Source organism: Aquila chrysaetos, chromosome 13 (genome assembly GCF_900496995.4).
Source record: "Aquila chrysaetos chrysaetos chromosome 13, bAquChr1.4, whole genome shotgun sequence".
Classification (NCBI taxonomy): domain Eukaryota; kingdom Metazoa; phylum Chordata; class Aves; order Accipitriformes; family Accipitridae; genus Aquila; species Aquila chrysaetos.
This window is the reverse complement of record NC_044016.1, coordinates 11,617,506-11,627,564: the sequence shown is the minus strand read 5'-3', so window position 1 is coordinate 11,627,564 and position 10,059 is coordinate 11,617,506.

Sequence of the window (10,059 nt, the reverse complement as noted above, 5' to 3'; positions counted from 1 at the left end):
ATGTTGGAAGGAGTTCCATTGACTTCAGTGAGTTTTATTCATGTCCTGTATGCAGAGTTTGGAGCCTCTGCTCCAACTTCTCTGGCTTAGAGGGCAAGTTCCACAGGGAATTGGACCAGCTGTTTATCAGACAACAGATACACATGAAGTGTATTACAACAAACTTGTCAAACGATGTTCATTGGTATTTGACTTCTGTAATGTGGAAATACAAAACTAAGGCATCATCTGGGTATCGTACACCTTGGCTTTGCCTTTTGCACATCAAATACAAGCAGACAAAACTGTTTGCCTCCTATACTGTTATAAAGTGTTACCACAGAGATTAGAATATAATGACAGAATACATGTGTCTCCCTTAGGGAATTTGTATGGTTGCTTTTAACCATATCACTGGTGACGCAGGCGTCATGCTTTTCTTGCTTGATGTTATTTACTTAGCATGCCAAATGTTAATATGGTACCACTACTATTGTCAGAAGAAATCTATTTTTATTTCTTTATATAGCTGCTTTCTACTGCTTTTGTATGTGTGTGTGCATGCGTGCTCCTGCACGCTACGCTAGAAATGATGGTACTCAAGTTCATTTGACTGCGCCCAGGAAAAGAGTGTTTAAACACCTAAAAAGGAACAGTATGTTGCATGAGTTTTCTAAAAAGTATACTTTATTCAGGAGAACCCTTAAAATGCATTAAAAGCAGTTTGTTTTCTATTCAAGTTTGTTTTGATACTTTAATAAAAAAGAATTAATATATATTTATTCACGTGTCATTTAATTCATTCTAAGTTTCAGGGCCCAGAAGCAACTTAATTTTCTTAAAACAACACTGAGATATTAAAAAGCAAAAAATTTATAGGTTTGCAACAGTAAGCGTCTTATAAAGTGAAATTGGTACTGTTCACTGCTTGTCAAGGTGTAAACAAAGTTTTGTTATTACAAGGTTGATGATGAATTCCAGGCTAATTTCTTATTTGTGGCCTAGGGCTTAGATTGAAGGACTGGAAATTAGAACTCCTGAACCTTTCTTAACCTTGCAACCAACCAGCTGATAGTTATTTCAGCTATCTGATCACCAAATGAGTTTAATGCTTTTGCTGCTGTGAAGCTTTAATATTTATAGATTGCTTTCTATGGTTATATGGAAGGTACTAAAGACGCATAGCATTACTAGGGCTTTGTTTTTTTAACTCTGTGCGTTGGGGGTGGGGGGGGGGGTGTGGGGTGTGTGTGTGGAGAAGCATGAGGAAAGATGAACAAGATGTTCTATCCTGCCTTTCCTAAAGTAAGTATCTACATTCAGACAGAAGTCCCTGTGTTTTGACAGCCGGTGATGTGGATGAAATCTTTTGGCTTCAATCCTTTACAAGCAGTCATAACTTGTAATACAGAGGTCAGATAGAAGGCTAGGAGCTCCAGGGACCAGGAAATCCATTGCACTATTGCAAAATCTAGTTAAAAAATTTTATCAGCTGCGAGGAAGACCTAGGCTACTATGAGCTTGGCAATGTTGAATGCTTACTTTCCTTATTGGTACATCCATTTACAGATGTGCAGTCCCAATACATGTATTCACCCTTTCATGCATTCTCCTATAGCTGCTATCAAATTTTACTTTTGAATACCCAGTTCATTTCTAATTTGGTAAATTTATAAATCATCTGCCTGGCCCATTTTAGAAAACCTTAACAAAATTAGGGCTATGAATTCCTGAACAGATATTTTATATTTTCTTTAAATGGTATGAGTTGAAACCATGAAACCACCATTGGTCTCTATGACGTATTCCTAATAGTGTAACTAATATTCCTTGACCAAAACAATAGGCTGTATCTTCTCCTTACGTCTTGTTTTAGATGCTAAATCTGTGTGAGTACAGGCCCATGCAGACCTTAAAGCATGCTGGGCTTTACACTGTACACCGTAAGGAGCATCTTCTACTTTTTTCTAGCTCTTCCCTTGATGTAAATCAATAAATAGCAATATGGAAGGTAGGTAGAGCCAATGATTTATGCTAGGCTGTAAACGTTTAATGAAACTGAATGGTAACAAATTTAAATTTACAATAACTTTTCTACCTGGGCCCATTAGAATTTGAAGTTATTGATTAAGGGGATGGTTTTAAAATCACTGATTCTCTTTTGCAAGAGAAACTGGAAGATTTATGGGTGATGAAAGCAAAACAGTACAATTGTTTGTTAGTAGCAAAAGAGTTTGAAAACGAGATCTACTTAATCTTAAAAAAATTCTAAATCCAGAATGACAACTCTATCTCGCATCCATTTTTCTTGGGGTTCCCCCCCCCCCCCCCCTTCAGCAGAATACTGGATTAGGTATAAATCTCATTCATGCTGGCCATTGCCAAATTTCTATGTTTGCCCAGTGCCCCCAACTGGAGACCCTGAGAATCACATGATTAAAATGTGCAATAATACTAATTTACGTTAAGTACTTGGTAACATTCCTCATTAGTTTGCAAATGACACCAATATAATACTTTCATTTCTATAATAGACATAATTTCTTTTTAAAGTGTAGTTAAGATAAAGAGTGACAATATTTTTTAAAATCCTATTATTTAAATTTATTTTCCTTAGTGGACACACTGAGTCAGAAATGCTGACTTTAGTGATAAAAGTAGTTATTTACTAATTTTCAGTGCTATTAGATCTTCACCCCAAGCTAAGAGTACTAAAGCTGACACTCAGGAAAATTATTAGACCTGTGAAATGAATAAATAGAAAATGGAAACTGAGAGTTGAAGCTAGAATCCTTTTCTTCTGCTTTTGAGAATTTAGCAAGTTCATATTTGTAGACTCCATCAAAACAACTGGTGCACCACCATGCCCGCTTAGACAGTGGGTATGCCCACACAGCAAATAGTAGTGTAGCATAGCAATATTTTTATATGAGCTAGCTTCGTACCGGGAACATCCCAGTGATGACAGCAAGAAACTCGGCACAGGCTAATTGATGCCACCAAGAGGATGAGCTCTGTGCAGCCAGAGGACAGGCTCCTGCTGGCATCTGAGGTAGCTCATTTAAAGCCAGCTCGGGTATCGTTCAGCTCCTCAGGTTAGCGCGTGTCACGTTGCTGCCTGTTGAGCAGCTGCCTGCATTCCCGACTAAACAGCTCCACCAGTTCAGACCAAAGGTCCACTCAGCCCAGTTTTCTTTCTACAGCAGTGATCAAAAGCATCTGTCCAAGGAAGAATAAGAACAGGGCAAGTATGCTTCCTCTGGGTACTTTCCCACACTCCAACTATTTTCAGCTCGAGAGTCACACAAACTTGACATGATTCCTTTTGGCCTTCCATAGATCTTTCTCTCAAGTATTTGACCAGTCTCTCACCCACAGTAACTTTTGGTGGCAATTCCCATAGGCCTATTACCACTTAAAAGAAGAAAACAATTTGTTTTCTTTTGACCCTGTTCCCCGTAACTCTACTTGACAGCCCCTCATTCTTGAATTGGAAGAGTGAACGCCTATCCATCCTCTCCATGCCACATGATTTTATACTTTGCTGTGTTGTTTCTTTTTCAGGATAAAACGTCCCAACCTATCCGATGACTTTTTTTTTTTTGGTAGCCATTTTACATCCTTGATCATTCCTGTTACCCAGTTTTCCTGGGAAAACTGTGGCTTTTCCAGTAGTTTAAGATAAAGTGACCATAACTACACACAGTATTCGAGGTGTGGTCAAGCCCTAGGTTAATACAGCGGGATCTTGATGTTCACCATCCCTTTCCTAATAACTCCAGAAATTAGTTTTGCATTTTTGATGACTGCCAAGCATGAAGTCTGATGCAATGCAACTACCTATCATAACCCCAAAATCTCCCTCCTAAGTAGTAGTGGTAAACTCAAGCCCAACATTTTATATATGATATCAGGATCAATTTTCCCTGTATGCATTACCTTGTATTTACTTGCCATTTTAACTGCCATTTTAATTTCCAAACTGTAAATATAAAGTCTTCCTGCAAATATTCTTAAGCTGCCCTTCTCCTTCCTATCCCGAGTAATTTTTTACCATCAACTTTCTCCCTACACTACTCACCCTCTTACCAGATCATTTATGTTGATCTGTGCAGGTCCCAGTACAGGTTCCTGTGGAACTCTGCTGGATAACCTGGCCCCACTAAGACAGTTCATAATTTACTCCTACTCTTTTTTCTATCTTTTAATCAAGTCTTTATGCATGCATATGCGTTTTCTCTATTCACAGCTATTTGGTTTCTTCAAAAAAATCTTTGGTGAGGGAATTTACTGAAATCTCTTTAGAAGCCTCCATAAACTACATCTACTGAATCTCCCTGATACACACATCTGTCAACCCTTTCAAAGAACTCTAGATGTGTCTGTAAGCCTGAACTGCATTTTACAAGAGCCATGCTGACTCTCTTCAAGTAGACTGTATTTATCTAGGTACCTACTGATTCATAGTTCCTTTATCTTAATTCCCATTAACTTGCCTGTCAGATTACAGGCCTATAGTTCCTTGGAGTCTCCTGGAATCTTTCATAAAGGTTGGTGACACATTTGCCACACTCCAGTCCTCAGATACCAAGGAAAATTGAGTCAGAGTGACAGTGAGAGACTTACACATTATTTTTAGTATTTCAGCAATTTTCTCTTTCCATTTTCTTTGAGCTTTTTGGTGAAAACACAATTAGGTTAGTGCTGATTCTTCTCTAAAACTCCACCCACACTCACTTCAGTTTCAGACAGATCCTCTGCTGGTTTACTTCCCTTTGCCATCTCGTGAAGAGGGTTCTGGCCAGGGAATGACCTCTATTTCTTCAGCTTCTCAGCTCTCTGAATGCTCACTTTTTACCCTGATCAGCAGTTGGCACTAGACTCTCTAACAGGCTAATTAGTAATAATATATCTGAAAGATGATTTAGTAGTTATGTCAGTTCCTTTAGCCACTCTATTCCCTCAGCTTGCCTCTGACAGGCTGCTTCTGCCCTAAGTGCCATCTCCTGAATGTCCCATAGAACAGGGTCTTCATCATCCTCAATCACATTTGGAACTTTCAGAGTCTGTCAGCTACTCCAGGCTTTTCAGTGGCTTTAAAGAGTCATAACACATGTACACATCTAATTGCCAGATTTTAATCCCTGCCATGCTGTGTGACTTAAAGACACAAACCACACAATGCCTCAGTTTCTCCATCTGAAAGACAGGGATAACAACTGATACCTTCCCTTCTAAGCATTTTGACATGAAAGGAAAAGTGTCATCATTTTTTTCTCAATTATAAAGTAGTACAGTGTTATGTTATTTAACAATACCCTACTTTGGAGACTTCATCTCAATTAAAATGCTATAGCAGTGCCATTCTTTCATCCCAAGCAAAGTAAAATACCTTACTTTTGAAGACTGAGTCTTTGTGGATCTTTGCAAGACTTGTTCAAAACTGTGCTGAGTCACCAGAAAGCTACTGAGCAGAAAGGTAAATTTTATTGCCATGTGATTACCACTTACATTCAAGTAAAATCATCCAAAACACCTGTAATAAATGGGACTCCACTCAAACCCAGGAATGCATTTAGTTTTGGTTTTTTGGTCATTTTGTTGTTTGAGTTTGGTTTTTTGGGGTGTTTTTGTTTTGTTGGGTTTTTGTTTGTTTGTTTTACACTTTTTGCCTTTAACAGCAATAGTGACACCATGGGTGTAAATAATCCATGAGTCAAATATACATTAAAAGATAAAAAATCCTCTGAAGAAAACAAATACACCTTAAGTTACCTGGGTTACACTAACAGGTTATTTTGGAACATAAGCAGAAAAGAGAGCATTTGGCAAATTTACCTGACTCCAAAGGATTTATTTTATATGCAGAATTACCCACATGTAGAACTAGAATCGCTCAGTCAGAGTTTTCCTGGTCACCCAGAAGACACACTTTCTGTGACAGAAAAGCACGTGTGCCTTGGCTGCCTTTATCCAAACAGCTACTGCAGTCAAAATTCTCAATCCATTGACAATTGCTTGGTTAAAAGTTGAGATCAGAACAAGAGAAATTGGTTGGGCAAAACTAAGTGTACAATAATCCCTCCACTGAATGGAGTGCAGCTACCTTTCATGGGCTAAAACAGGGATCCTTTCTTGCCTGGCCTGGATAAGCCTAGCCCTCTGATGCTGGCGTGGTGAGAACTTCCCCTCTTGTTTTCATCTACTACAACCATTGAAACTGAATCACACAGGGCTCATAACTCCTACATTTGTAGCTAATCCCTGTGCTTTTATCACACATTCTTGAAACTCCAGTTCTGAAATACTTGCAATGGGCTGAGATCCTCATGACTGTAGGGAAAGCCTTAGAAATATTACTTTAGTATACTAAGATCAGAAACCAAGAGAAAATAAATTAAATTTAATGCATTAGACTGATAACATTCCATGTTTAGATACAAGTGTTCTGGTTTGTTTGTTTATGCATGGGGGGGTCTTTTTTAAACAGGATTTTTGAATGTCTGCATTTGGCCATACCACATTCCCCTGCTGACAGCAAAACCGTCCATGGACAGAGGAAAGGGAGACTAGAGAAACCAATTATCAGTGCTAGTTCTGAAAGGTTACCAATACTAGGTTCAAAGAAAAAAAAATAATCCTCAAAATTAATAGCAAGAGAAAGGAGAGATGAAATTAAAAAAAGTTACCTGTCGTTCAAGTCATGCCCCTCTGCATCTAGAAAAAAGCAGCAAGAAGCACTGTTTTACATTTATCTGTTGTTACTTAGATATAAGTTTCTTCAAAACATTTTTGACCCTCCTACTCTGTGCACTGACCCTTCCCTTCCCATCTTTCTAGAAGTCATTACTCAAATGAACAGAATGTTACAAAGCTGGTTTATAGCACACAGCATAATAGTTCCCTTAAAGAGAAGGGAAACTATCCTACAGGAAGCTAAAGCAAATATTAAATTGCACAAATATGTATTCAAAAGCAGGAAATGCCATTGTTGAGAGTGCAAGCAGAAGTTCAACTCTGCTATCTTACACATGAATGATGAAATATCTTCTAATTGTGTGACTAAGTATTTCCAAGTAAGATATCACATTTGTCCTTCTCTGTGTGTGCAGTAACTTGCACAGTTCTGTATGTAACACGCCCAGAATCTTTTTTAAGAAAATGTCTACACATAATGCACAACAGGCTTAGGATTCTTACTCTCATGCACGTAAGTTCACAGATAGTCTCATTTAGGAGCTATTTACTGAAGAAAACCAGTTACAAACTCAAATGAACAGGTATCCACACATCTAGGGTTCCAAAAGATTTGCAAGGGACTACAGCAAACCTAGAAGCCTGTGCAGCACAAAAGCATCACATAATTGATAATTATATTGTAAATAAATGTCTAAATTACAAAAGGTGTCTTGGTTGCCTTTGGGAAAATGAATGCTTTGACTGGTAATTATTTCGATCAGTGTGAGAGCTAATGTCTTTTTTTGCAAGACATGACCAAGTCCTCTTCAGTACAGGCAAGAATTCCATAAAAACATTTGAGAAGGGATATAGTAATCTTGCTTAGGCCAGAATAGGTCACTGTGGCAGAAACCACAGATGAGAAAAAGGTAACAATAAACTAAACAAAGAACTGCATCTTCTTTCCAAAGAAGCAGTTCTAGCTCCTCAGGTCCTCCTGGACACTGTGAAGACAGCAGCAAAAGCAGCTAGCCAAAGTTAAGATGATGACTACTAACACCATCACTAAAACGAGACAGAAAACTACTACTGAGCAGTGTCAGCTCTTAACTTCAAGTACCTCCATACAGGGGACCTTCACATGCAGTCAATCAGCCCATCACCCTTCAACCCTGAGGTAGGAACAGCAGATTCCTTTTACTGTGACCATGAATCTGGGGCAGTATGAGCTGCAGGCAACAATTCCCAGGGTGTGCCTTGGAACCAAAGGTGTTCATTTCAGACAGATGGGTATCAAGCCTCACAGAGCCCACTTAGAGGAAGAGCTGACTCAAGGGACAAGTGTTTTCTGGGACAGAAGGACACAGGAGAGAGTAGGTACAATCCTACATTTGCCTAAGGCATCAGTATACCCAAGGGCATATCCAAGCAGCAGAAGCACCTATGCAATGAAAAGAGCATGTAAGAGATGTGCATGATTGTAAAGAAAATGGTAAGGGGCTAGGCAGGGGGATAGATTTTAATCAATCTCTTCTTTGGTTTCTCATCTTTCTCTTCCCTAGAGACTCCAGCCTAATGACTATGGCACATATGACACATATTTAAATTCCAGACTAACGACGGTACTTTCCATGGACAGCAATAAGTGTATCAGAGAAGAAGGACATAGAACATGGTCAGAGGGCCATTTTCTATCTCTTCCCAAAAATATAGTGCCATCATTTAAAGACATTCAGAGTATTTATCTTTTTTTTTTTTTTTTTCAGGCACTTTAAGATGCATTTAATTCTCTCATGATACAAATTGCTTGCACAGTAGCCTACCAACATTCACGACTGTTGGAACAGTTGTTTAGCAACAATTTTCTAAAGCACAGAAAAGCTCATTCTGGACACTACTAGCTCAGAAACAGCAATGCAATTATTATATCCTGGAAACTGGATTCCTTCTAAAAGCTGATTTGTCACAAGCAAAAGTAGAAAAATTTAAATTCTTTCATAACGGACCCCTTGACTCTGAATATTCATGGACACTGAATGCACTATGGGATCCTATTCTCTCTGCCAAGCCTCCAGTTCTGCCACACACAGACATACAATCAACTGCTGAGAGGCTATCCAGTTATGTTTAGCATTTCAGACTGCTCCTTAAGTAGTGAAGCATTAGCATACTACTCCTGTCCATGTGAATGAAAGAAGGATATGAACGTCACAAGGACTGGACAAGACATCCTACCAAAAATTCCTGCTAGCATTGATAAAGAACCTTGTCGTTTTAAAGAGAGATTTCAATGTCCACAGCCCAGCCTCTGCCATGTACCATCTACATAGTCATCATGGAAAAAGACATTTGAGTGTGAATTCCTTAAGCAAGCCTTCTAAATACACACATAGCTCCCATAGCATAGCTCCATGCCCCTCCCTGGAAGTGTTCCAGGCCAGGTTGGATGGGGCTTTGAGCAACCTGGTCTAGTGGAAGGTGTCCCTGCCCATGGCAGGGGTGTTGGAACTACATGGTCTTTAAGGTCCCTTCCAACCCAAACCATTCTATGAAATGTGTGTGTGCTCAGAACAAATGCCACATTAGATCCCAATGGTCAGACAGGGAGGCAAATTCCCACTTAGAGCATATTGCTAGAGTTACGGGTCTGTGCAACCACACAGAATGAAGACGCAGATGATTAATCCTGATGTTTGTGCATGCCCAGCTGAACAGAAATTTAGAGTTAGGCAGCAGAGAGCTGGAATTATGGTGACCTTAATGCATTAAGGTGGTTTAGTTCTTAATGCTTAAAGCATTAAGGTGCTTTAGTTCTTGAACTAAAATTCAAGCACTAAAAAGTATTTCTAAGTATGGATAAGCATATGCATTAGTAAGGGAACAGAAGGTAATGCCCAGTTTCCTTTAAAACAAATTCTGTGTAAAACACTCAGTTAATGTTTTTAGGTCACCCTAGTAACACAACCAACATTACCATGGTAGCATCTTATATGGAAAGACAGATCACTCCAACCTCATGAAAAGGTAATTCTACTTCTCTGACTCATGGTAATAAATCCACACTTGTGGAGTGAAATGGACTGTCACCAACCATCCTGAGCTCCCAATGATGTCAGGTTAGTTGACTATTCAGTATGTGTAAATTTGAAAAAAAAACAAAACCAAAAAACAAAAACAAAAAAACCCAAACCCAACCAAAAAACCAAAACCCCACAGTAAGTGTCATACTTAAATTTATAATCCCCCAAAGTTCAGCCTGTTCTGAGCAATTAGCACAAAATTACTGCCAGAGCTGTGATATATTAGAATAAATAACACTTTAAAAAGATACAGATGTTAAATGTGTATGTGCCTTCAAGAGTCATGTTAAACATTTAAAAATAACCTCAGTGATTACTGGTG